This window comes from Coregonus clupeaformis, chromosome 29, assembly GCF_020615455.1.
Source record: "Coregonus clupeaformis isolate EN_2021a chromosome 29, ASM2061545v1, whole genome shotgun sequence".
Taxonomy (NCBI): Eukaryota; Metazoa; Chordata; class Actinopteri; order Salmoniformes; family Salmonidae; genus Coregonus; species Coregonus clupeaformis.
In genome coordinates, this window is record NC_059220.1 from 31,274,855 (window position 1) to 31,299,860 (window position 25,006).

The following is a 25,006-nucleotide window of genomic DNA, read 5'->3' on the forward strand; positions in this document are numbered from 1 at the left end:
TACTGATGGTAGGCTTTGTTACTTTGGTCCCAGCTCTCTGCAGGTCATTCACTAGGTCCCCCCGTGTGGTTCTGGGATTTTTGCTCACCGTTCTTGTGATCATTTTGACCCCACAGGGTGAGATCTTGCGTGGAGCCCCAGATCGAGGGAGATTATCAGTGGTCTTGTATGTCTTCCATTTCCTAATAATTGCTCCCACAGTTGATTCCTTGAAACCAAGCTGCTTACCTATTGCAGATTCAGTCTTCCCAGCCTGGTGCAGGTCTACAATTTTGTTTCTGGTGTCCTTTGACAGCTCTTTGGTCTTGGCCATAGTGGAGTTTGGAGTGTGACTGTTTGAGGTTGTGGACAGGTGTCTTTTATACTGATAACAAGTTCAAACAGGTGCCATTAATACAGGTAACGAGTGGAGGACAGAGGAGCCTCTTAAAGAAGAAGTTACAGGTCTGTGAGAGCCAGAAATCTTGCTTGTTTGTAGGTGACCAAATACTTATTTTCAACCATAATTTGCAAATAAATTCATAAAAAATCCTACAATATGATTTTCTGGAAAAAATGTTCTCAATTTGTCTGTCATAGTTGACGTGTACCTATGATGAAAATTACAGGCCTCTCTCATCTTTTTAAGTGGGAGAACTTGCACAATTGGTGGCTGACTAAATACTTTTTTTCCCCACTGTATTTTCCAGTGTTTATCTTTCAAATTAAACTTTTTATGACAATACATTACATATATCATAAGGCCTTTCTATGAGGGCCTAGTTCCACCCTAACACAGTGATCTGAAACTCCTGGTTTACAGGCCACATCAAGGCTGCAAGTCACATTATGCTGGCTTGCAAAGTGATATGTAATTCTTATTGAAATCTAGCCAGAGTGAGGATATCCAACAATTGACCCTTCGCTAAGCCCTGCCCCAGAAATTTGGGCAACCAATCGCAGCGCTCTAATGAGTCCGACACCTCGGACAAGCTCACGTTTGAAACACATGAAAGCCAGTGAGGGCCGTGGGAAAAATGTAGACTTTCTTCAAAAAATGAATTGCTTAAATTGCTAAATAATTTAACTTTGCACCAGGGGTTCTACCTACTGTGATTCCTGAAATGCAGAGCCTTTTGATGGAGTATTTTTAGAATCCGAAATTATGCTTTTTGTTACATTGTTTTCTAGCTCAGCTGGTTAGCTAGCTCTCAGTTTCATTGACCACCAAACGTTGCTAATGCTAGCTAGCTAGCCACTTGTTTTCTCGAAATGTATGTTAGCTAGCTAAGTTAGCCATGTTATTAATACAACTCCCATCTTCTGTCGACATCAGGATACGATTTGAGAGCACTAGTTAGCTCCAAAAGTGGTTAGTAGCGTTGACTGCATGTTGACAGTGAATTCAGAGCCACACTACGAACATAATTTTACCAGGTTCCCATGAAGCAATTGTAATGACAGTCCACCACAACATACCCAAGAGTCTCCTGATAGGCAAGGGGGAGTATGTGTTTAATTTAATTGTGTATTTAAAAAAGTTTGAGATCATTGTGAGGAGATTTTTCCAGTGTTTAGAATGGAGAATTGGGCTTCCCGGGAAAATGTTGTCCGAGGTTGCCACAATAACCAAGGGGGGCGGGGCTTAGCGAAGGGTCAATTGGAACTTTGAATCACCCGCAACCTGAATTGAGAATGACTGCCGGCATAGGGAAGATTGATTATTGACACTACCTAAATCATATAAGCTGGAATAGCCATCTCAGTAATGGGTGCAATAAGTCCAACAACTAACAGATTGGATTAGTTTAGAACAATTATATTATTTATGTTTGTGTAGCATAAGATTATTCAACCAATTAATGCACATGCAAAAACACAGGTATTGAAACAAACAATTACTAAAATCAACCTGCAATAGAGCATGCTGGGCATTATGATAATGATAGGGCTGCAGGTCGGCTGCAGGTAATATAGCAGTTAAGAGCGTTGGACCAGTAACCGAAAGGTCGGCGGTTCGAATCCCTGAGCCGACTACGTGAAAAATCTGTCGATGTGCCCTTGAGCAAGAAACGAAACCCTAATTGCTCTGGATAAGAGCGTCTGCTAAACAGTACAAATTATGGGCGTGATTTTGAGCAAGCATGAATTTGTGATTTTGAAGTTCACTCAACTCAGAATAAAGGTGATTAAGCAATTGGTTAAATTGGCTTTTTTACAGTGTGACCCTTTCATGTTAGAGAAAGACTGATGATCACAGCAGAGAGAGAGAGAGAGAGAGAGAGATGAGAGAGGGAGAGAGAGAGAAAAGACAGAAAATATACATACCACAAATTCAAACTGGCTATACTTAAAGGGAAACTAACACAATTTTTAAACTTCATATTCATCATCTCCAGCACCACCCCAACATCAACATACTGTATGTGAAAATGGTGCGTTTCTATGTTTTGTAGTAAAAAAGAAAGAGAAAGATAAGTGTTTCTAATGACATCATCGGTGTGCATCGTGTGATTTTGACCAACTGTGAGTAGGCATTGCCTACTAATTCTCTACTAATTGGCTGATGATGTCATTGGAAACGCTTATATTTCTCTATCTTTTTTACTACAAAACATAGAAACACGCCATAGAAACATGCCAATATATACAAAAGTATGAGGTGCCCCGGTCAACTGTAAGTGCTGTTATTGTGAAGTGGAAACGTCTAGGAGCAACAAAGGCTCAGCCGCGAAGTGGTAGGCCACACAAGCTCACAGAATGGGACTGCCAAGTGCTGAAGAGCGTAGCGCGTAAAAATGCAACGCTCACTACCGAGTTCCAAACTGCCTCTGGAAGCAACGTCAGCACAAGAACTGTTTGGCGGGAGCTTCATGAAATTGGTTTCCATGGCCGAGCAGCCGTACACAAGCCTAAGATTACCATGCGCAATGCCAAGAGGCGGCTGGAGTGACGTAAAGCTCGCCGCCATTGGACTCTGGAGCAGTGGAAAACCGTTCTCTGGAGTGATGAATCACGCTTCACCATCTGACAGTCTGACGGATTAATCAGTGTTTAGCGGATGCCAGGAGAACGATACCTGCCCCAATGCATAGTGCCAACTCTAAAGTTTGGTGGAGGAGGAATAATGGTCTGGGGCTGTTTTTCATGGTTCGGGCTAGGCCCCTTAGTTCCAGTGAAGGGAAATCTTAACGCTACAGCGTACAATGACATTCTAGACAATTCTGTGCTTCCAACTTTGTGGCAACAGTTTGGGGAAGGCCCTTTCCTGTTTGAGCATGACAATGCCCCTGTGCACAAAGAGAGGTCCATACAGAAATTGTTTGTTGAGATTGGTGTGGAAGAACTTGACTGGCCTGCACAGAGCCCTGACCTCAACCCCATCGAACACCTTTGGGATGAATTGGAACACTGACTGCGAGCCAGGCCTAATCGCCTAACATCAGTGCCCGACCTCACTAATGCTCTTGTGACTGAATGGAAGCAAGTCCCTGCAGCAATGTTCCAACATCTAGTGGAAAGCCTTCCCAGAAGAGTGGAGGCTGTTATAGCAGCAAAGGGGGGACCAACTCCATATTAATGCCCATGATTTTGGAGGCAGGTGTCCACATACATTTGGTCAATAACTACCATGAGAAATGTGTCAACAGCAACCTCTGGAAAATCCTCTGCATTATCATTAACAGACTACTACATTTCATCAGTGAAAACAATGTCAGAAAGTCAAATTGGCTTTTTACCAAATTACCGTACAACAGACCACGTATACATCCTGCCAGTATTGGGGTAAGGAATGCATTACAGTAATAATATTACTTTTTGCGGTATTGAGTAATTTAACAGAGTTACTGTTCCAATTTGAGTAATAATATTACAGTTACTGATCAAGAAATAGGTCGTTACTTTTGTCATCATTCCCTTCCTATTACAGTTATTGATCTAAATAAATATGTGTGATTATTATTTCCTATCTGTTGGTGCAATAAGATTCTAATTGTTTTCGTCCTCTCACCAAGTTCCTTTTCACGCACACACACACACACACACACACACACACACACACACACACACACACACACACACACACACACACACACACACACACACACACACACACACACACACACACTACTACAAACTGCTTTAGTGAGGGAGATGAAAAATGGCAAAACATTGACTTTCTCAGCATGGAAATACTCCCATTACTTTGATAGGGCAAAATTACAAGAATATAACTGTAAAATGTAAACTGTGCCCAGGTGAGAAACATCTCTTCACTGCTAGAAACACAACTTCCAATCTCTTAAAGCACCTGCAACACGTCAACACGAAACTCGTAGCAAAAGACCCCTGAGACCTGACCATTGCTGCTGAAGATGACTGTAGGCCTTCCTCATCCAAACAACTAAGGCTTGATTTTAATCGTTCAGGATGACAGACTGTAACCCAGGGAGATCTGAACAAGCTTGTAGCTGGGTATGTGCTGGGTATGTAGAAGAGGAAATGCTGCCCTTATCCATGGTAGAATCTGTCATTATTAGGCTACTTGTGTTGGTATATAGGCCTACATAATGTCACATTGAGATTGTTTACATTGAGTGCATTTTGGGGTGTAACGCCAAATTAATATAACGAGTAGTGTAACAAATTACTTTTCCCAGGGAGTAATAAGTACAGTAATTTGTTATTGTTGAAAGTAGTAACAAGTAATATGTAATATATTACTTTTTTTGAGTAACAAATACTGCACCCTGCACACCCTCATTGACAAACAAATGAAACAAAAGCAAAGTCTTCGCATGCTTTGTTGCTTTCCAAAAAAGCTTTTGACTCAATTTGGCATGAGGGCCTGCTATATAAATTGATGGAAAGTGGTGTTGGGGGAAAAAAACATGACATTATAAAGTCAATATACGCAAACAACAAGTGTGCGGTTCAAATTGGCAAAAAACACAGATTTCTTTCATCAGGGCAGTGGGGTGAGACAGGGATGCAGCTTGAGCCCCACCGTCTTCAACATAGTGCCTTGCAAAGTACTCAGACATTGAATATATCTTTAAGAATGGTAAAGTTAATAATTATGCTGTGGATTATATATTAAATCACCCAGACACATCAAAGATACAGTCGTCCTTCTGAACAGAGCTGCAGGACAGGAATTAAACTGCTCACGGAGGTTACCATGAGGCCATTGGTGATTTGAAAAAAGCTACAGAGTTCAATGTCTGTGATGGTAGAAAAGGAGGATGGATCAACAACATTGTAGTGACTCCACAATAATGACCTAAATGACAGAGTGAAAATAGGAATACAAATATACAGAATAAAAATATTCCTAAAATATTCCAAACTTAGGCCAAAACGTGCATCTTGTATGCACAAGGAACAAAAGTAATAGTGAAAAAAAAAACACAGCAAAGGAATAAACTTTTTGGCCTAAGTGCAAAGCCTTAAGCAGTGTATTCGGAAAGTATTCAGACCCATTGACTTTTTCCACATTTTGTTACATTACAGCCTTATTCTAAAATGGATTAAATTGTTTCAATCTACACACAATACCCCATAATGACAAAGCGAAAACAGAAATAACCTATTTACATAAGTATTCAGACCCTATGACACTCGAAATTGAGCTCAGGTGCATCCTGTTTGCATAGATCATCCTTGAGATGTTTTTTACAACTTGATTGGAGTCCACCTGTTGTAAATTCAATTGATTGGACATGATTTGGAAAGGCACACACCTGTCTATATAAGGTCCCACAGTTGGCAGTGCATGTCAGAGCAAAAACCAAGCCATGAGGTCGAAGGAATTGTCCGTAGAGCTCTGAGACAGGACTGTGTCGAGATACAGATCTAGGGAAGGGTACCAAAAAGTGTCTGCAGCATTGAAGGTCCCTAAGAACACAGTTGCCTCCATCATTCTTAAATGGAAGAAGTTTGGAACCACCAAGACTCTTCCTAGAGCTGGCCGCCTGGCCAAACTGAGCAATCGGGGGAGAAGGGCCTTGGTCATGGTGACCAAGAACCCGATGGGTTCCCTTCAAATAACAGCGCAAACTGGCTCTAACCAGAATAGAAAGAGGAGTGGGAGGCCCCGGAGCACAACTGAGCAAGAGGACAAATAAATTAGAGTGTCTGGTTTGAGGCACCTCACAGGTCCTCAACTGGCAGCTTCATTAAATAGTTCCCGCAAAACACCAGTCTCAACGTCAACAGTGAAGAGGCGACTCCGGGATGCTGACCTTCTAGGCAGAGTTGCAAAGAAAAAGCTATATCTCAGACTGGCCAATAAAAATAAAATATTAAGATGGGCAGTCTGAGATATGGCTTTTTCTTTGCAACTCTGCCTAGAAGGTCAGCATCCCGGAGTCGCCTCTTCACTGTTGAAAACAAGGACATTTCTAAGTGACCCCAAACTTTTGAACGGTAGTGTACATAAGTATTCAGACCCTTTGCTATGAGACTCAGAATTGAGCTCATCCTGTTTCCATTGATCATCCTTGAGATCTTTCTACAACTTGATTGGAGTCCACCTGTGGTAAATTTAATTGATTGGACATGATTTGGAAAGGCACACACCTTTCTATATAAGGTCCCACAGTTGACAGTGCATGTCAGAGCAAAAACCAAGCCATGAAGTCAAAGGAATCGACCGTAGAACTCAGAGACAGGATTGTGTCGAGGTACGGATCTGGGGAAGGGTACCAAAACATTTCTGCAGCATTGAAGGTCCCCAAGAAAACAGTGGCCTCCATCATTCTTAAATGGAAGAAGTTTGGAACCATCAAGACTCTTCCTAGAGCTGGCTTCCCGCCCAATCTGGGCAATCGTGGAAGAAGGGCCTTGGTCAGGGAGGTGACCAAGAACCCGATGGTCACTCTGACAGAGCTCCAGAGTTCCTCTGTGGAGATGGGAGAACCTTTCCAGAAGGACAACCATCTCTGCAGCACTCCACCAATCAGGCTTTTATGGTAGTGGCCAGAAGCCACTCCTCAGTAAAAGGCACATGACAGCCCGCTTGGAGTTTGCCAAAGCCACCTAAAGGACTCTCAGACCATGAGAAACAAGATTCTCTGGTCTGATGAAACCAAGATTGAACTCTTTGGTCTGAATGCCAAGTGTCACATCTGGATGAAACCGAGCACCATACCTACAGTGAAGCATGGTGGTGGCAGCATGCTGTGGGGATGCTTTTCAGCAGCAGGGACTGGGAGACTAGTCAGGATCGAGGGAAAGATGAATGGAGCAAAGTACAGAGAGATCCTTGATGAAAACCTGCTCCGGAGTGTTCAGGACCTCAGACTGGGGCGAAGGTTCACCTTCCAACAGGACAACGACCCTAAGCACACAGCCAAGACAATGCAGAAGTGGCTTCGGGACAAGTCTCTGAATGTCCTTGAGTGGCCCAGCCAGAGCCCGGTTTCTAACATGTACTGACTCAGGGAGATTTGCAACAACTATATTTTAGTTATTTAATTTCTAATCATCTTTTTTTTTTCATTCTTCCACTTTGACATTAGAGTATTTTGTTTGGATAGTCAACAACAAATTACAATTAAATACATTTTAATCCCACTTTGTAACACAATCAAATATTATGAAATCCAAGGGGTCTGAATTCTTTTGCAAGGCACTGTATATCAATGAATTGGCGAGGACACTAGAACAGTCTGCAGCACTGGGCCTCACCCTACTAGACTCTGAAGTCAAATGTTTACTGTTTGCGGATGATCTGGTGCTTCTGTCCCCAACCAAGGAGGGTCTACAGCAACACCTAGAGCTTCTGCACATATTCTTCCAGACCTGGGCCCTGACAGTGAATCTCAGTTAAACAAAAATAATGGTGTTCCAAAAAAGGTCCAGTTGCCAGGACCACAAATACAAATTCCATCTACACATAATTGCCCTAGAGCACACAAAGAACTATACCTACCTCGGCCTTAATATCAGCACCACAGGTACCTTCCACAAGGCTGAGAGACAAGGCAAGAAGGGCCTTCTACGCCATCAAAAGGAACATAAAATTTGACATACCAATTAGAATTTTGCAATAAATACTTGAATAGAACCCATTGTCAATTATTATGAGGTCTGGGGTCCACTCGTTAACCAAGAATTCACTTAATGGGAGAAACATCAAATTGAGACTCCGCATGCAGAATTCTGCAAAAACACCCTCAGTGTACAACATAAAATTCCAAATAATGCATGCAGAGCAGAATTAGGACGATACCCGCTAATTATAAAAATCCAGAAAAGAGCAATTCAATTCTACAACCACCTAAAAGGAAGCAATTCTCAAACCTTCCCTAACAAAGCCTACAAAGAGATGAACCTGGAGAAGAGTCCCCTCAGCCAGTTGGTTCTGGGGCACTGTTTACAAACACAAACAGACCACACAGAGCCCCAGGACAGCAACACAATTAGACCCAACCAAATCATTGCAAAACAAAAATATAATTATTTGACACATTGGATAGAATCAACCAAAAAACTGAGCAAACTGTAATGCTATCTGGCTCTAAACCTGACTGACCTAAAATTAAGAAAAGCCGTGACTATGTACAGACTTGCTATTGAGAGCGGCCACCATAGGCAGACCTGGCTCTTGAGAAAAGACAGGTTATGTGCCCACTTCTCACAAAACGAGGTGGAAACTGAGCTGCACTTCTTAACCTCCTTCCATTTGTACCATATTAGAGACACATCCTGTATTTCCCACAGATCACACAGACCCATGAAGAATTTGGGGAAAAAACAATATTGACAAACTCCCATATTTGTTAGGAGAAATACAACAGTGTGTGATCACAGAAGCTAGATTTGTGACTTTTTGCCATAAGAAAAGGGCAAAAAAGTATTTGATCCCCTGCTGATTTTGTATGTTTGCCCACTGACAAAGAAATGATCAGTCAATAATTTTAATGGTAGGTTTATTTGAACAGTGAGAGACAGAAAAACAAAACAAAAATCCAGAAAAATGCATGTCAAAAATTTTATAAATTGATTTGCATTTTAATGAGGGAAATAAGTATTTGACCCCCTCTCAATCAGAAAGATTTCTGGCTCCCAGGTGTCTTTTATACAGGTAACGAGCTGAGATTAGGAGCACACTCTTAAAGGGAGTGCTCCTAATCTCAGCTTGTTACCTGTATAAAAGACACCTGTCCACAGAAGCAATCAATCAATCAGATTCCAAACTCTCCACCATGGCCAAGACCAAAGAGCTCTCCAAGGATGCCAGGGACAAGATTGTAGACCTACACAAGGCTGGAATGGGCTACAAGACCATCGCCAAGCAGCTTGGTGAGAAGGTGACAACAGTTGGTGCGATTATTCGCAAATGGAAGAAACACAAAAGACTGTCAATCTCCCTCGGCCTGGGGCTCCATGCAAGATCTCACCTCGTGGAGTTGCAATGATCATGAGAACGGTGAGGAATCAGCCCAGAACTACACGGGAGGATCTTGTCAATGATCTCAAGGCAGCTGGGACCATAGTCACCAAGAAAACAATTGGTAACACACTACGCCGTGAAGGACTGAAAACCTGCAGCGCCCGCAAGGTCCCCCTGCTCAAGAAAGCACATATACATGCCCGTCTGAAGTTTGCCAATGAACATCTGAATGATTAAGAGGAGAACTGGGTGAAAGTGTTGTGGTCAGATGAGACCAAAATTGAGCTCTTTGGCATCAACTCAACTCGCGTGTTTGAAGGAGGAGGAATGCTGCCTATGACCCCAAGAACACCATCCCCACCGTCAAACATGGAGGTGGAAACATTATGCTTTGGGGGTGTTTTTCTGCTAAGGGGACAGGACAACTTCTCCGCATCAAAGGGACGATGGACGGGGGCATGTACCGTCAAATCTTGGGTGAGAACCTCCTTCCCTCAGCCAGGGCATTGAAAATGGGTCGTGGATGGGTATTCCAGCATGACAATGACCCAAAACACACGGCCAAGGCAACAAAGGAGTGGCTCAAGAAGAACCACATTAAGGTCCTGGAGTGGCCTAGCCAGTCTCCAGACCTTAATCCCATAGAAAATCTGTGGAGGGAGCTGAAGGTTCGAGTTGCCAAACGTCAGCCTCGAAACCTTAATGACTTGGAGAAGATCTGCAAAGAGGAGTGGGACAAAATCCCTCCTGAGATGTGTGCAAACCTGGTGGCCAACTACAAGAAACGTCTGACCTCTGCGATTGCCAACAAGGGTTTTGCAACCAAGTACTAAGTCATGTTTTGCAGAGGGGTCAAATACTTATTTCCCTCATTAAAATGCAAATCAATTCATAACATTTATGACATGCATTTTTCTGGATTTTTTTGTTGTTATTCTGTCTCTCACTGTTCAAATAAACCTACCATTAAAATTATAGACTGATCATGTCTTTGTCAGTGGGCAAACGTACAAAATCAGCAGGGGATCAAATACTTTTTTCCCTCACTGTATCTGTTTATTTTCTCTTGTCATGTTTACTGTTCATTTATTTTAATTTTTTTTCACTTTAGTTTGTTTTTCATTTGCTTTGGCAATGTCACAACTTCCGCCGAGGCTGCCTCCCCTCCTTGTTCAGGCAGGTTTCGGCGTTCGTCGTCACCGGCTTACTAGCTACTGCCGATCCAATTCTCATCACTCCACTTGTCATGTCTTGTCTTGTCAATCACACACACCTGGTGCTCATTCCCCTAATTAGTATGTGTATAAGTGTTCCCTCTGTTCCCCTTGTCTTTGTGAGTGATTGTTTCTTTGTGAGAGCGAGTAGCTCGGTTGAGCTACTCTTCCATTTGTTATTACCAAGGTGGAATATTTCCCTTGTGATAGTTTCGTTTTGACGCTTGGTGCGTTTTATTTATGTAAACGGAATAAACTCTGGACTTCGGTGTTTTACCTCCTACGCCTGACTCCTTCATTCACACCTCATCACAGAATCACTCACCCGCTGAATGGAGTCAGCAGGAGAAAACCGCATGCCTGGAGCTGTGGCAAGGATCCAGGAGCATTCCTCGATGCTGGCCAGCTTGGGGGAAGCGATGGATCGGGTTCTTCAGGTAATACAACGCCTGGAGAGGAGAGGACCCAGCTGGTCAACCGGATCCAGCCACCTACACCCCAGCCCCTGGGGGGATCCAGATATCCTGGCCACTGGCGTTTGATGGGATGGCAGCGCGATGTAAGGGATTTCTGCTCCATCTAGAGTTGTATTTCTCCAGCATCAGGCCAGCGCCACTGGAGCGGGAGAAGGTATCCGTCCTCGTTTCCTGCCTTTGTGGGAGAGCCCTGCAGTGGGCCAATGCAGTGTGGAACGAGGGAGGTGCCGCGTTGGAGGACTACGGGGAGTTTGCTCGCCTCTTTCGGGCTGTTTTCGATCACCCGCCTGAGGGAGCTAGCCTGCCGTGATGCCATGCTATCGTTCTCCCAACTGGTGGACATGGCCATCCGGCTGGACAATCTGCTAGCAGCCAGAGGACGTCCTGGTAGGGGTCTGCCCGTTCCCACTCCGGACGACTCTGACCCCAAGCAGATGGAGCTGGGGGGAGCCGCCGGTCAAGAGAGCGCAGAAGGACAGCGACAGTGCCACTCTGGTGGCACGAAGGGACAATCCACCTCACGTCGCAGTCAACGTTCCTTTGGGTCTGGAGGCGGTAGGCAGGGTACTCACGCATCACCCCAGGTAACAAACACCCAAACTTGTTCCGAGTCCTTTGCGGCGCACTGTACCTTATCTATCTCCTTTCCCGATCACCTGGTAGTTTCCCAGTGTAAGGCGCTAGTCGATTCAGGCGCAGCTGGGAACTTTATGGACAGGGCATTTGTATGCCGTCAAGGCATTTCATTGGTTCCCCTATCCATTCCACTCCCCATCAGAGCACTTGATAGTCGACCATTAGGGTCCGGGTTGGTTAAGGAGGTTACTGTACCAGTCACCATAATAACACAGGAGACGCATGTTGAGCAGATCACTTTTTTGATTATTGAGTCTCCTGCTTACCCTGTAGTCTTTTTTTTCATGGCCGCAGAGGGTTCTTACGGGGTGGTCGCGTGAGTGTTCGGGTAGGTGTTTAGGTGTTTCCGTTGGTGCGACGACGTTTGTTAAGTCCAGACGGTAACCCCACCGTGCGCATTCCGCCCGAATACCATGATCTGGCGCTCGCGTTTTCCAAGACGCAAGCGACTAAATTACCACCTCATCGGGAGGGGGATTGCGCGATAAACCTTCGGGTAGACGCTGTACCTCCCAAGAGTCATGTGTATCCCCTGTCGCAGGCAGAAACGGAGGCTATGGAAACATACGTCACCGAGTCCCTGCGCCAGGGGTATATATGTCCCTCCACTTCACCTGCTTCCTCGAGTTTCTTCTTTGTGAAGAAGAAAGATGGCAGTTTACGCCCGTGCATTGATTATCGACCACTGAATAAGGTGACGGTACGATTTAGTTATCCTTTTCCCCTCATTCCTTCAGTGATTGAGTCAATGCATGGGGCCTGCTTTTTCACCAAATTAGACCTCAGGAGTGCCTACAACCTGGTGCGTATTTGAAAGGGGATGAGTGGAAAACAGCATTCAGCACAACATCGGGGCATTATGAATACCTGGTGATGCCCTACGGTTTGATGAATGCTCCATCCGTTTTCCAGTCCTTTGTGAACGAGGTGTTTCGGGACATGTTTGGTCGCGGTGTGGTGGTCTACATCGATGACATCCTGGTGTATTCCTCTACGCGCGCCGAGCATGTGTCCCTGGTTCGCAAGGTACTGGTCCGACTGCTTGAAAATGATCTTTATGCCAAGGCAGAGAAGTGTGAGTTTTTCCAGCAGTCAATCTCCTTCCTCGGATACCGCATTACTACCACAGGTGTGGAGATGGAGGGAGATCGCATTTCAACCGTGCGTAATTGGCAGACTCCAACCATGGTGAAGGAGATGCAGCGCTTCCTTGGCTTTGACAACTACTATCGGAGGTTTATTCAGGGCTTTGGCAAGGTCGCAGCTCCCATTACCTCCTTGTTGAAGGGTGGGCCGTCCCGGCTCCGCTGGTCTGCTGAGGCTGATTTGGCCTTCAATAGATTGCGGGGTCTGTTCACCTCCGTCCCGGTACTGGCTCACCCCGATCCATCACTACCGTTCGTAGTGGAGGTGGATGCGTCCGAGGTAAGGATAGGCACTGTCTTATCCCAACGCTCGGGCACGCCACCCAAGCTCCGCCCCTGTGCCTTCTTTTCGAAGCAGCTCAGCTCGGCGGAGCAGAACTACAGCGTTGGTGATCGGGAGCTGCTGGCTGTTGTCTGAGCTTTGACGGTGTGGAGGCATTGGCTTGAAGGGGCGAAACACCCTTTCCTCGTCTGGACAGACCACCGTAACCTGGAGTACATTTGGGCAGTGAGGAGGCTGAATCCTCGCCAGGCCAGGTGGGCCCTCTTCTTCACCCAGTTTGATTTCACACTCTCATACTTTCCGGGTACGAAGAACGTGAAGGCAGAAGCACTGTCTCGGCTGTATGACACAGAGGAGAGGTCCAGAGACAACACCCCCATACTCCCGGCCTCATGCATTGTGGCGCCGGTAGTATGGGTGATGGACGCAGATATAGCGCAGGCATTACGCACAGATCCATCTCCACCGTAGTGTCCAGCTGGGCTCCAGTACGTGCATACGCTTATCCGTGATCGTCTGATCTACTGGGCACACACGTCACCCTCCTCTGGTCATCCAGGTATCGGTCGTACAATGCGCTGCCTGACAGAGAAGTACTGGTGGCCTACCTTGGCTAAGGACGTGAGGGTGTATGTTTCCTCCTGCTCAGTGTGCACCCAGAGTAAGGCACCTAGGCACCTCCCAGCGGGTAAGCTACAACGTTTACCAGTTCCACAACGACCATGGTCTCACCTTAGTATTGATTTTCTTACTGATCTTCCCCTCTCCCAGGGTAACACCACTATCCTGGTCGTTGTGGATCACTTTTCGAAGTCCTGCCGCCTCCTTCCTCTGCCCGGTGTCCCCACGGCACTACAAACTGCAGAGGCTCTGTTTACTCACGTCTTCCGGCACTACGGTGTACCAGAGGATATAGTGTCCGACCGAGGTCCCCAGTACACGTCTAGACTCTGGAAGGCGTTCATGGAACGTCTGGGGGTCTCGGTCAGCCTGACCTCTGGATTTCACCCCGAGAGTAATGGGCAGGTGGAAAGGGTGAATCAAGATGTGGGTAGGTTCCTGCGGACCTACTGTCAGGACCGGCCGGGGGAGTGGTCGGTGTTCCTGCCATGGGCAGAATACGCTCAGAACTCTCTCTGCCACTCCTCCACTAACCTAACACCCTTCCAATGTGTTTTGGGTTACCAACCAGTCCTGGCACCGTGGCACCAGAGCCAGACCGAGGCTCCTGCGGTGGATGACTGGTTTCGGCGTGCGGAGGAGACTTGGGACGTTACCCACGTTCGCCTCCAGCGCGCAGTGCGTCGTCAGAAGGCGAATGCTGACCGCCACCGCAGGGAGGCCCTGGTTTTCGTACCGGGGGATCGGGACTGGCTCTTGACCCGGAATCTACCCCTCCGCCTGCCCTGCCGGAAGCTGAGCCCGCGTTTGTGGGGTCGTTTAAAGTCCTGAGGAAGAAAACGAGGTTACATACAGGTTGTTACTCCCCCCTGATTACCGTATTAACCCCTCGTTTCATGTGTCTCTCCTCAGGCCGGTGGTAGCTGGTCTGCTCCAGGAGTCTGAGGTGCGGGAGGTTCCTCCACCTCCTCTGGACATCGAGGGGTCCCCGGCGTACTCGGTCCGTTCCATACTGGATTCGAGGCGTCGGGCCTTCAGTATCTCGTGGAGTGAGAGAGGTACGGTCTGGAGGAACGCTGCTGGGTCCCAAGGAGGAACATCCTCGATCCCTCCCTGTTGAGGGATTTCCACCGTCGCCATCCGACTCGCCCTGCTCCGCGTCCTCCTGGCCGTCCCCGTGGCCGGGGTCGGCGCACTGCTGGAGCCGCGCGTCGGGGGTACTGTCACGACTTCCGCCAAGGCTGCCTCCCCTCCTTGTTCGGGCAGGTTTCGGCGTTCGTCGTCACCGGCTTACTAGCTACTGCCGATCCCATTCTCATCACTCCACTTGTCTTGTCTTGTCAATCACACACACCTGGTGCTCATTCCCCTAATTAGTATGTGTATAAGTGTTCCCTCTGTTCCCCTTGTCTTTGTGAGTGATTGTTTCTTTGCGAGAGCGAGTAGCTCGGTTGAGCTACTCTTCCAGTTGTTATTGCCAGTGGAATATTTCCCTTGTGATTGTTTCGTTTTGACGCTTGGTGCGTTTTATTTATGTAAATGGAATAAACTCTGGACTTCGGTGTTTTACCTCCTGCGCCTGACTCCTTCATTCACACCTCATCACAGGCAATGTAAACATATGTTTCCCATAAATCCCCTTTGAATTGAACTGAGAGAAGGAGGGATTCTCTGTGTGTCCTCTGTGAGAGTGAAATTATTTATCCTCACACATTCATCATGCTGCGCTCAAATTGAACTTGGATTTCATGACATTATATTTTAGGCAATGTCAGCTATCGAGCCACAGCAATGACTTGCTGCTTGTGAACTCTCTTCTTACTGTGGGTACATTGGAGTACACAAGTTTGTTATACAAGTATTTGTTCAGACTCCATCAATTTTCTTTCATAACAAGAAAGAACTCAGAAATGAGGGGAAAAGTACAGCAGAAATTGCTGTGTTGGAGCAAACTGGGCTGAGAGCAGAGAGAGAAAGAGAGAGACGTTGCTTAGTTGACAATAAGGCTGGAGAGTGGGTCTGCCTGCCTGCGCCTGGTAAAAACTGCTTGCAGTTTTAATGGCATGTTTGCTTAATCCACTTCACTGGGCTGATGGAGGCAATCTTTAGATGTAACTTTTTTTCTAAGATTGCTGTTGGTGACACAAATCCCCTGCATTGCCATACTCAGAGATGCTAAGCCCCGGCAATATTGTGTTCTGCTCAGAGCTGTGAAATCCACAGAAATCCACTGGTGCTCTATCCACTGGACCTGTTTTATTACTACAGCTCAGATGTAGCCTTCATAGGGTATACTGAAACAGGGCATGTGTACAGTATTGTTATATTGGCTGTGCTGTTGTTGCTATCTACAGTCCCATCACATCATATCCTGGTCTATAATGGGCATTGACCTTCGGCTGCAGCCTGGCACGCGTCCTGCCCGTCTAGCCTCTAAACAATTTAAATGGCTTTTTGAGATAAAAAATCCATGCTGCCCGATTCAATATGGAACAATGTTTTCTGGGCTCAGGGGGAATATGCAATAGGGCTTAATTATATTACCAGGAGCTCCAGAGCCCCTGTAATGCCCAGTGGGGCAAGAGCATAGAGTAAAATGGTCTCCCAGAATGAAATTAGACCAATGGTATTTAAATATTTTCAGCAGGATCCTAATTCTTTCCTACATAATTTCTGGGGACCCCATTTTTTCCGCAATAATTTATTGCGACACCACCCCAACCCACATTTAATGACACAACCTTAAACATTGGTAAATTTAGATTTTTTCGTCAACAAATAACCTTCAATTCATTACATTTTCATCTCTTTTAAAATGAAAAGAAACCAATAAATACATTTACTCAATTAAATTATTATTATTATTGTCCCATAGAATAATCTGTACTCTTAATTTCTTGTTCCCAAAAAATTAATTATAATTATAACCCCACTGCAGTTCCCTCGCGAACCCGACTTTGAATACCAATGAATTAGACCAGTGGAATCTCCTCAGAGGAGGAAGGGGAGGACCATCCTCCTCAATGAATTTCATAAAAATTAAAATGGTAAAACATTAAAATAGTTATCCTTTTTAGATAAAACTATACTAAATATAATCACGTCACCAAATAATTGATTAAACACACTATTTTGCAAAGATGGTCTACAGTAGCCTCAACAGCACTCTGTAGGGTAGCACCATTGTGTAGCCGGAGGACAGCTACCTTCCGTCCTCCTCTGGGTACATTGACTTCAATACAAAACCTAGGAGGCTCATTGTTCTCACCCCCTTCCATAGACTTACACAGTAATTATAACAACTTCCGGAGGACGTCCTCCAGCCTATCAGAGCTCTTGCAGCATGAACTGACATGTTGTACACCCAATCAAAGGATCAGATAATTAATCTAGTACTGAAAGCATAAGCTACAGCTAGCTAGCACTGCAGTGTATAAAATGTGGTGAGTGGTTGGCTCAAAGAGAGAGAATGACAATTGTTGAACAGTTTTGAACAAATTAATTTCTTCCAAAATGAAGGAGAAGCAAGAGAGAAAGAGAGAGAGAGATTGTACTTTTTTTCAGTTTCACTTACTTAGCTAGCAAATGCAGCTAGCTAGTTTAGCCTACTGAAACACCCTGCTCAAACAGAGGGATGCTATGTTAGCTAGCTGGCTATGACTTTCCAACACAACACTGGAACTCTTCCAAGTCAAGGTAAGCTTTTGGTATTACTAATTTATTGCATGATTGTAGTGGGTTTACTAATGTGTTAGTTTTATTAGCTATACTGACTATGACGTTACTTTAGCTAATATGGTGACAACGATGTAGGCTGTGTGTAGCGGTTTGGCTTGAAAAATGTTTTTTGCCTGGTCACATACAGCTGATGTGTTGTGCATTGAAGTCCACAAGCGAAGGGAAGAGGTGAGAGGAGGAGAGCACATAGGTGCGAGAAAGAATACAACGTGGCTGCTATGAAAGTGAACTGTGTTTACACATGATCGGGGGTGTATTCATTCCGTCGATTCTGTTGAAAAACGTTTCTTAAACGGAAGAAAACTGAAGAAAACAGGGATAAACATAACTGAATTTGTCCAATAGAAACGCTTGTTTGCAACTGTTGGACTAATGATTACACCCTATATCAGCAAGAGGCAGGCAAGAGTGTGCAAGGCGGTATTGAATGTCACTGTCTGTCCATGTGTCACTGTCTGTCACCTCAAATTTGTCTCTCGACCTGTGTGCACCTACGTTGTAAACTTTCATTCATAGGCTAGGTTGCAGCAACCTCATGATGGGTACAGGGAAAATTTGATTATCATGTAGTAGCCTAAACCTATCGCTGTTACATTGAACTTTGTGAATGGAATATGAATGAGTCATCCAATATGCTGTAATACAAATAAGGCCATGCTCCTGAAAAAAAATGGTCCTCCCTCATCTTAAACGGCACTGACCGCCACTGATTTAGACAGTCTGGGGGGTAGACCCATAGAGCATGTAAATATGAGTTATATTTTGTTGTTTTGGGATGGAAAATGTTCCAACAATATAAATGTACTTTCTGAGATGGGAAAATGAATTGTAGTATATCGTATCGACATATGAAAATCTGAAGAGCCCACAGTAGGCTACGTTATATTGTCCCCCACCCCTTGGGAGCATGGATATTTAGAACATCCTGCTACCTTATTATTACAACATACATTTCACATCCCCTGCAATTACCCTTACATTGATTTTGGAACACATTTTTTAAATCTTTGCTGGATTAATACCATATCATTAATCCAGCAAAGACCTCGAGAAGTCACCTATAGGTAATGCACAACTCAAGCCCCTTAGAACAACAGCTTCCAAAACATGTATTCCTCTTATGCCAATTTCATTGGTAAACTTTTTTTTAGTACATACAAGCCTACTGTGGTTGTTGTTTCACACAATATTGTAGTAAATAGGACGTTATATTTGGAGGTGTACTAAAAGTGATGATCTCTTCAATATGAGGGATCTGTGCGTCATTGACTGTGTGGGCTGATACGTGTTGCTCTGAGGGCAGGTCAGGACGCTTCAAAGACTCCAAGCTCTGCTCATATCCCTCCTGGCATTTACACACAGTAACATGCTCATTTGGGTCTCGACATGAGGCTCCCTCTCTCTCTCTCTGTTTCTCTCTCTATCTGTTTCTATTTGTTTCTCTCTCCCTTTTCTTCTCCTTCTTTTTCTCTCTCTTTCTCACACTCCCTCGCTTTCTCTCGGTCTAATCCCCCTTCTCTCTCTCATCAGAGTGGCCTGCCTGCCTGCCTTAACAACCACTGTTTTCTTCCTGCTTCCCTGTGATGCCCACAGCATACCGTACCACATACCCACCCACACCACCAATCTCCTCCACTCAGTCAGTTAATAGCCTCAGAAGGTCAGGCCCTAAGTGAATGCCTTATTTATAATAAAACGCCTCCTGTTGACATGGATAAGATGAGAAACCAGGCAAAGATTGGAGTAATATTGAATAAACAATGGCGCCTGGGTTGAAGGATAGGAAACCTGCATCATTTTGCTGAGAGTACCATGAACATGCTAGATATTTTGTGTTTTAAAGTGCTTTTATCTTTTCTATGTGAATTTCTAAGTTCACTAACCTATTCAATATAAAAAGAGCATGTTGTATACTGACTCACCTCCAAAGCTGTAGTATAGGCTACACTCTATAAAGCCTATACCCATAGTGCTCTAGTATTTAATATTATCCCTTAGTTCTGGATGCCTTTTCTGTTAATACTCCTAGGTCTCCGTTTAAAAGCAAATTCAATTACTTACTTGCCCTACATTCCTGTTTTTGACAGCAGGAAAACAAGGTGGTCTCTCTGCTATGATGATTGTTTAAAATGACCCTTTCCTTTATGAGTGACAGCATGTTTACTAACTCATTATGGTCTCTAGGTCTGTAAAAGACCAATTTGAAGCTCATGTTTTCCTTTTCCCCCTCCACAAAACAAATCATATTCAGACAGCTGGGCCAGTAATGTATGTCCATTTATTCAGCGAACTACACGAGTGTGCACTATTATTGAAATGGTCCATCTTGTTTAGGTCATCTCATAGCTTTTTTAAATATACATTTATGTCACGGCACATTTCACCAGCCTAACTACCCCACAGAAGATGTAATTTGAGTTTTTGTGGATGGAAACACATAGCTAACAGTGGCTTTCCCGCACCTAAGGATATCCCCAATGGAAACAGCTGAGTATAAACACAACAACATTTTATTCAAATTTGCGGTAGTTTGCATCTCTTTATCTCTGCATCGCCACTTTTTTATAAAGCATAAACACTTCCAAACTGCACAGTTCCCTGTGTCAATCCCTGGTATTACCCTGTGAGTAACAGAGTAACATACAGTGATGATGAGCTCTCGAGAGACACAATCTTAGCTGTAAAACACTGGGCATGATAGGAGAGGGATGATAAAAAGCCCACAATCCCTCTGGCTCAAGGGGACAAAAGACAAGATATGGCCCCTCTCTGCTTAATCTATGCTGTGAACTATTGAATGTTTATTTATTTCAACCAGATAAAGCCTGCCAGCTTTCCCTTCCTGTCCAGGGGCTTTGGCTTTCGCCGATAGCGTTTTTGGATTACGTCACTGTTTATTGTGTGTGTGTGTGTGTGTGTGTTAGGGCTGTTGCTCATGGCTCAGCACTCGGTGCATAAGCATGGAGATAATATGTGCATGTTGTCAGTTCTTTCTACTTTATCTCAGCTGGGATTACCTGGAGGGAATCAAGCTCCCTCGCACATCCTCTAATGCTTTAAGCTCCCTCGCACATCCTCTAACACTTCCACTCTCTCACTCTTTCTCGCTCACTCTTTCTTTCTAGCTCGCTCGCTCGCTCACTCTCTCTCACTCTTTCTCTCTCACTCTTTTTCTCTCACTCTCACTCTGACTAACACGTTGTCAGTTAATTCTAGGTTTTGGTTCCTCCAGGCTGTGGGGGTCTAGGGGGGCATCAGTCTCTGTGTGGCCTTGTGGCACAGTGGCCCTCAGAGGCACTGAGCAGTGACATGAGCAGCCTGACTGTGGAGCATCAAGCCTGCTGGGAGCTCAAAATAAAGGCCCAGCTGATCTGTTCCCTTCTGCCCGGTCCGACCCCCCACTGTCCCCCCCGGCCCTTCTGGACGCTCTCTCCCCTGATGCTGTAGGAAGGTCTCACTATCCTCCTCCACTGGCTCACCACAAGGGTGTGTCCTTTCCCCTCTGTTGTTTGTACTGTACACTAATGACTGTCAGAGTAATCACGACTCTAGGCATATCATTTAGTTTGCAGATGACTCGGTTATCATGAGTCTTTCACAGGATGAAGAGGTGAGGAGTTTGTTGGATGGTGGCCCAGTGGTGAAGGAGTTTGTTGGAAGGTGTGACCACTCCTATTTAGAACGTATTACTTAATGTCAAGAAAACCAAGGATATGGCTATTGATTTCTGGATGAGCTCCCTGCCACCAATACAGACTCTGATTTATGGATAGCCAGTGGAGATTGTTGATCAATACAAATACCTGTAACTAGGCCAATCAGGAACATTCAATGTCATCTTGGTAAGCAACTCCAGTGTATATTTGGCCTTGTGTTTTAGGTTATTGTCCTGCTGAAAGGTGAATTTGTCTCCCAGTGTCTGTTAGAAAGCAGACTGAACCAGGTTTTCCTGTAGGATTTTGCCTGTGCTTAGCTCCATTCCATTTCTTTCTTTCCTAAAAAAACTACCTAGTCCTTGCCGATGACAAGCATACCCATATCAAGATGCAGCCACCACTATGCTTGAAAACATGAAGAGCGGTACTCAGTGATGTGTTGTGTTGGATTTGCCCCAAACATAAAGATTTGTATTCAGGTCATAAAATTAATTAATTTGCCACATTTCTTGCAGTTCTACTTTAGTGCCTCATTGCAAACAGGATGCATGTTTTGGAATATTTTGTTTCTGTACAGGCTTCCTTCTTTTCACTTTGTCATTTAGATTACTATTTTGTAGTAACTACAATGTTGTTGATCCATCCTCAGATTCCTCCTATCACACACATCAAACTCTGTAACTGTTGGTTTCTTGTTGAAATCCCTGAGTGGTCTCCTTCCTCTCCAGCAACTGAGTTCAGAAGGACGCCTGTATCTTTGTAGTGACTGGGTGTATTGATACACCATCCAAAGTGTAATTAATAACTTCACCATGCTAAAAGGGATATTCAATGTCTGCTTTTATGTTTTTTTACCCATCTACCATTAGGTGCCCTTCTTTACGAGGCATTGGAACACCTCCCTGGTCTTTGTGGTTGAATGTGTTTTTGAAATTCCCTTCTCGACTGAGGGACCTTACAGATAATTGTATGTGTGGGGTACAAAGATGAGGTAGTCATTCAAAATGTATGCTAAACACTATTATTGCACACAGAGTGAGTCCATGCAACTTATTATGTGACTTGTTAAGCAAATGTTTACTCCTATTTAGGCTTGACATAACAAAGGGGTTGAATACTTATTGACCAGTGACACAAAATCTCAATCTTAAAATTCTGGCTGTAACACAACAAAATGTGGAAAAAGTATAGGGGTGTGAATACTTGAAGGCACTGCACATTAAAATGTTTCTGCCATTTCTTGATTTCATATTTTTCAATCCCACAAGAGCAAAAGAGGTAAAAGCTTGTATGCCTAGTCAGATCTACTGTTTGAATGTTTTTGCTTTAGACATATCTTTGTAGGCCTACATGGTGTGCAGTTGTACAAGTAGGAAAACAGACAGACAGGTAGACAAAATGTGATACAGCAACATACAATTTCAGTGAGCTGGTTGGATGAAGCAATGGCAGGATAATGAATAGCACAAGCTCTCACATACAGTGATGAGAAAAAGGACACAAAAGCACTCCAGAAATCTAAGCCTAATGCATGCAGATCTTTCATAAAGACCATTAAAGGGGAAATCTGCAGTTTAAACAACAACAAAGCGACACCCCGTCACTGATTTGGTAAGCAGCTGAGGGATGTAACCACTCTCATAGACAGAGCTATGGATGCAAGGACTGACCATCCATGAGTCACTAATTTAAAAGTCAAAAAATTAATGTAGCACAGATTTCCCCTTTAAGATGAGGGATGACATCAGCTGTGCCTTGGTAAAGTAACTGCCCAATGTTTCCAGATTTCTATGAAATATAATTACTTACAATATGAGTGAAATAGTTTTAGTATCAAAATTAAGTATGTTTAAAGATAGCTTTTCTGTGTTGGAATGGTGTGGGCCAACCCCAACAACAAAATGGTGTGGCCTTCTACTGGTAATTAAAAATATTAATGAAAGTAGATTGCTGATTAGCCACCTCAACTTCATCTAGACCACTGAATACCCAGCCCATCCTCCTCAGGGAGATGACATCATGTTCCATGAGGAAATAGCAAGCATTTTTTAAATGGTCTGTTTGAGATAGAAGTTTGAGGTGGTGTTTTTGAAGTGTTTTTTCTCCAATATATGCTATGGCCACAAGTACAGGAGTATAGGACGAGTCAACAACATTATTTTAATATGAGTTAACAGAATATGAACTTTTAAAGTGAGATTTTCACTGGGGCAGTTACTTTAAGATAGTTTCCACTTCAAGAATGAGGATTTTTAAATGTCAGCCAATGAAAGGGGTACCGGTATATAAGCAGAAGAGGTTCAACGACTAAGAAGCTTTTAGCCATTCAGTAACATCTAATATTTCTGCTAACAAGACATTACATCAGCCCCCCAGCACATATCTCCCCAATGATTAGTTAGTGATGGAGAGCAGTTCTGACAGAATGGTTAATCTATCCTACTGGGTCAACTAATCACAGTTATTAGTCTGAACCAGCAGCTGAATCAAGTGTATTAGTGCTGGACTAGAACTGCTCCAGACCATGATCCCCTGCTCCCTCCCTTCCAACACTGAATAAACCTGGATTATGACAGAAGCTTTGAACGGCGAGGCACACTCACCTTCTGGCTCACCACACAGTGTGCACTGTGATTCTACAGACCAAGAGAGACAAGAGCACATTGTTACCATCAGATACTGTGCATGTGGTCAAGATGAGAAAGAACAGTGAGATGGCATTGATTTGAGTGGATGGTCAATTCATAACACATTGATCAAACAACGTTACTGCAAACAACAAAAGCACAACATACAAAGGACAGCATTTTCAAATGTTTTTTTTTTAACCAGTTTTGTTACCATAGAAACTCAGCAACCATGCATAATATGGACATAAGGAGAGATATGAGTACCTATATAGATAAAATGATGGTAGCATTGTAGAGACAGGAATCAAAGTAAAAAGCACAATGAGGAGATAAATCATCAATCGATTCATCACTGCCACTGCCATTAAATACAATGTCAAAACAACAGACAGGCAACCCAACGTTCATCTCAAAATAGAAACATAATAATGAATATCGATTTACATCCACGTCCTATCAATCATTTATAACCTTTGTATTAGGGGCCCTCTTTAGGAGTGTCAAAATGCCACCTTCCATTAGTTAAGCTACAATATGATTCTCATGCAAACATAAGCATACGTTTTAGTGTGTTTATAGCTTTACAAAAGCATGTAAATGAGTTTGACAGGGCAGTATTTTTAATTACAAGTGTTTATCTTTCTCCCCTTAAAGCATACAGTGGATAAGTACCCTACGGTGGCTGTGTGTGTGTGTGTGTGTGTGTGCGTATGTGTGTGTCTTCTATTTTGACACGGAGTCATGCGGAGACCAAGGTGTCTTTCACAGATGAACCCTGTATTTACATCAATACACATCAATACTGTACACACTACAAACATCAATACAGGAAAACCAAAACGTAATCACAGAAAATAAACACATTCTTCAGTTAAAAGGTCCTTAATCAGCCTTTTCAATTGCCCTAGAGGCACCAATTCATAAAATTTTAGAGAACTTTGCAGATTATTCCACAAATAAGGTGTAAAAAAACTAAAAGCAGATTTACCTAACTTAGTAGAGATCAAAGGGATCTCCAGAGTTAGTCACCCTGAGACCGGGTCTTGTATCTTGAACGTCTGTAAGTGTTTTCGTTTTTTTGTGTGTACTTTTTACCCCTTTTTCTCCCCAATTTCGTGATATCCAATTGGTACAGTCTTGTCCCATCGCTGCAACTCCCGTACGGACTCGGGAGAGGCGAAGGTCGAGAGCCATGTGTCCTCCGAAACACGACCCTGCCAAGCCGCAC

General features: G+C 44.1%; 1 protein-coding gene across 1 annotated transcript in view; it reads right to left on the bottom strand.

Moving 5' to 3' along the window:
• LOC121545035 (disks large-associated protein 2-like) overlaps positions 1-25,006 on the bottom strand; it is a 200,334-nt gene that overhangs the window by 95,772 nt on the left and 79,556 nt on the right. Inside the window, exon 2 of the mRNA XM_041855385.2 lies at positions 23,752-23,784. The gene's annotated coding sequence lies outside the window, so the exon portion shown is untranslated. The remainder of the gene's footprint in view (positions 1-23,751; positions 23,785-25,006) is intronic.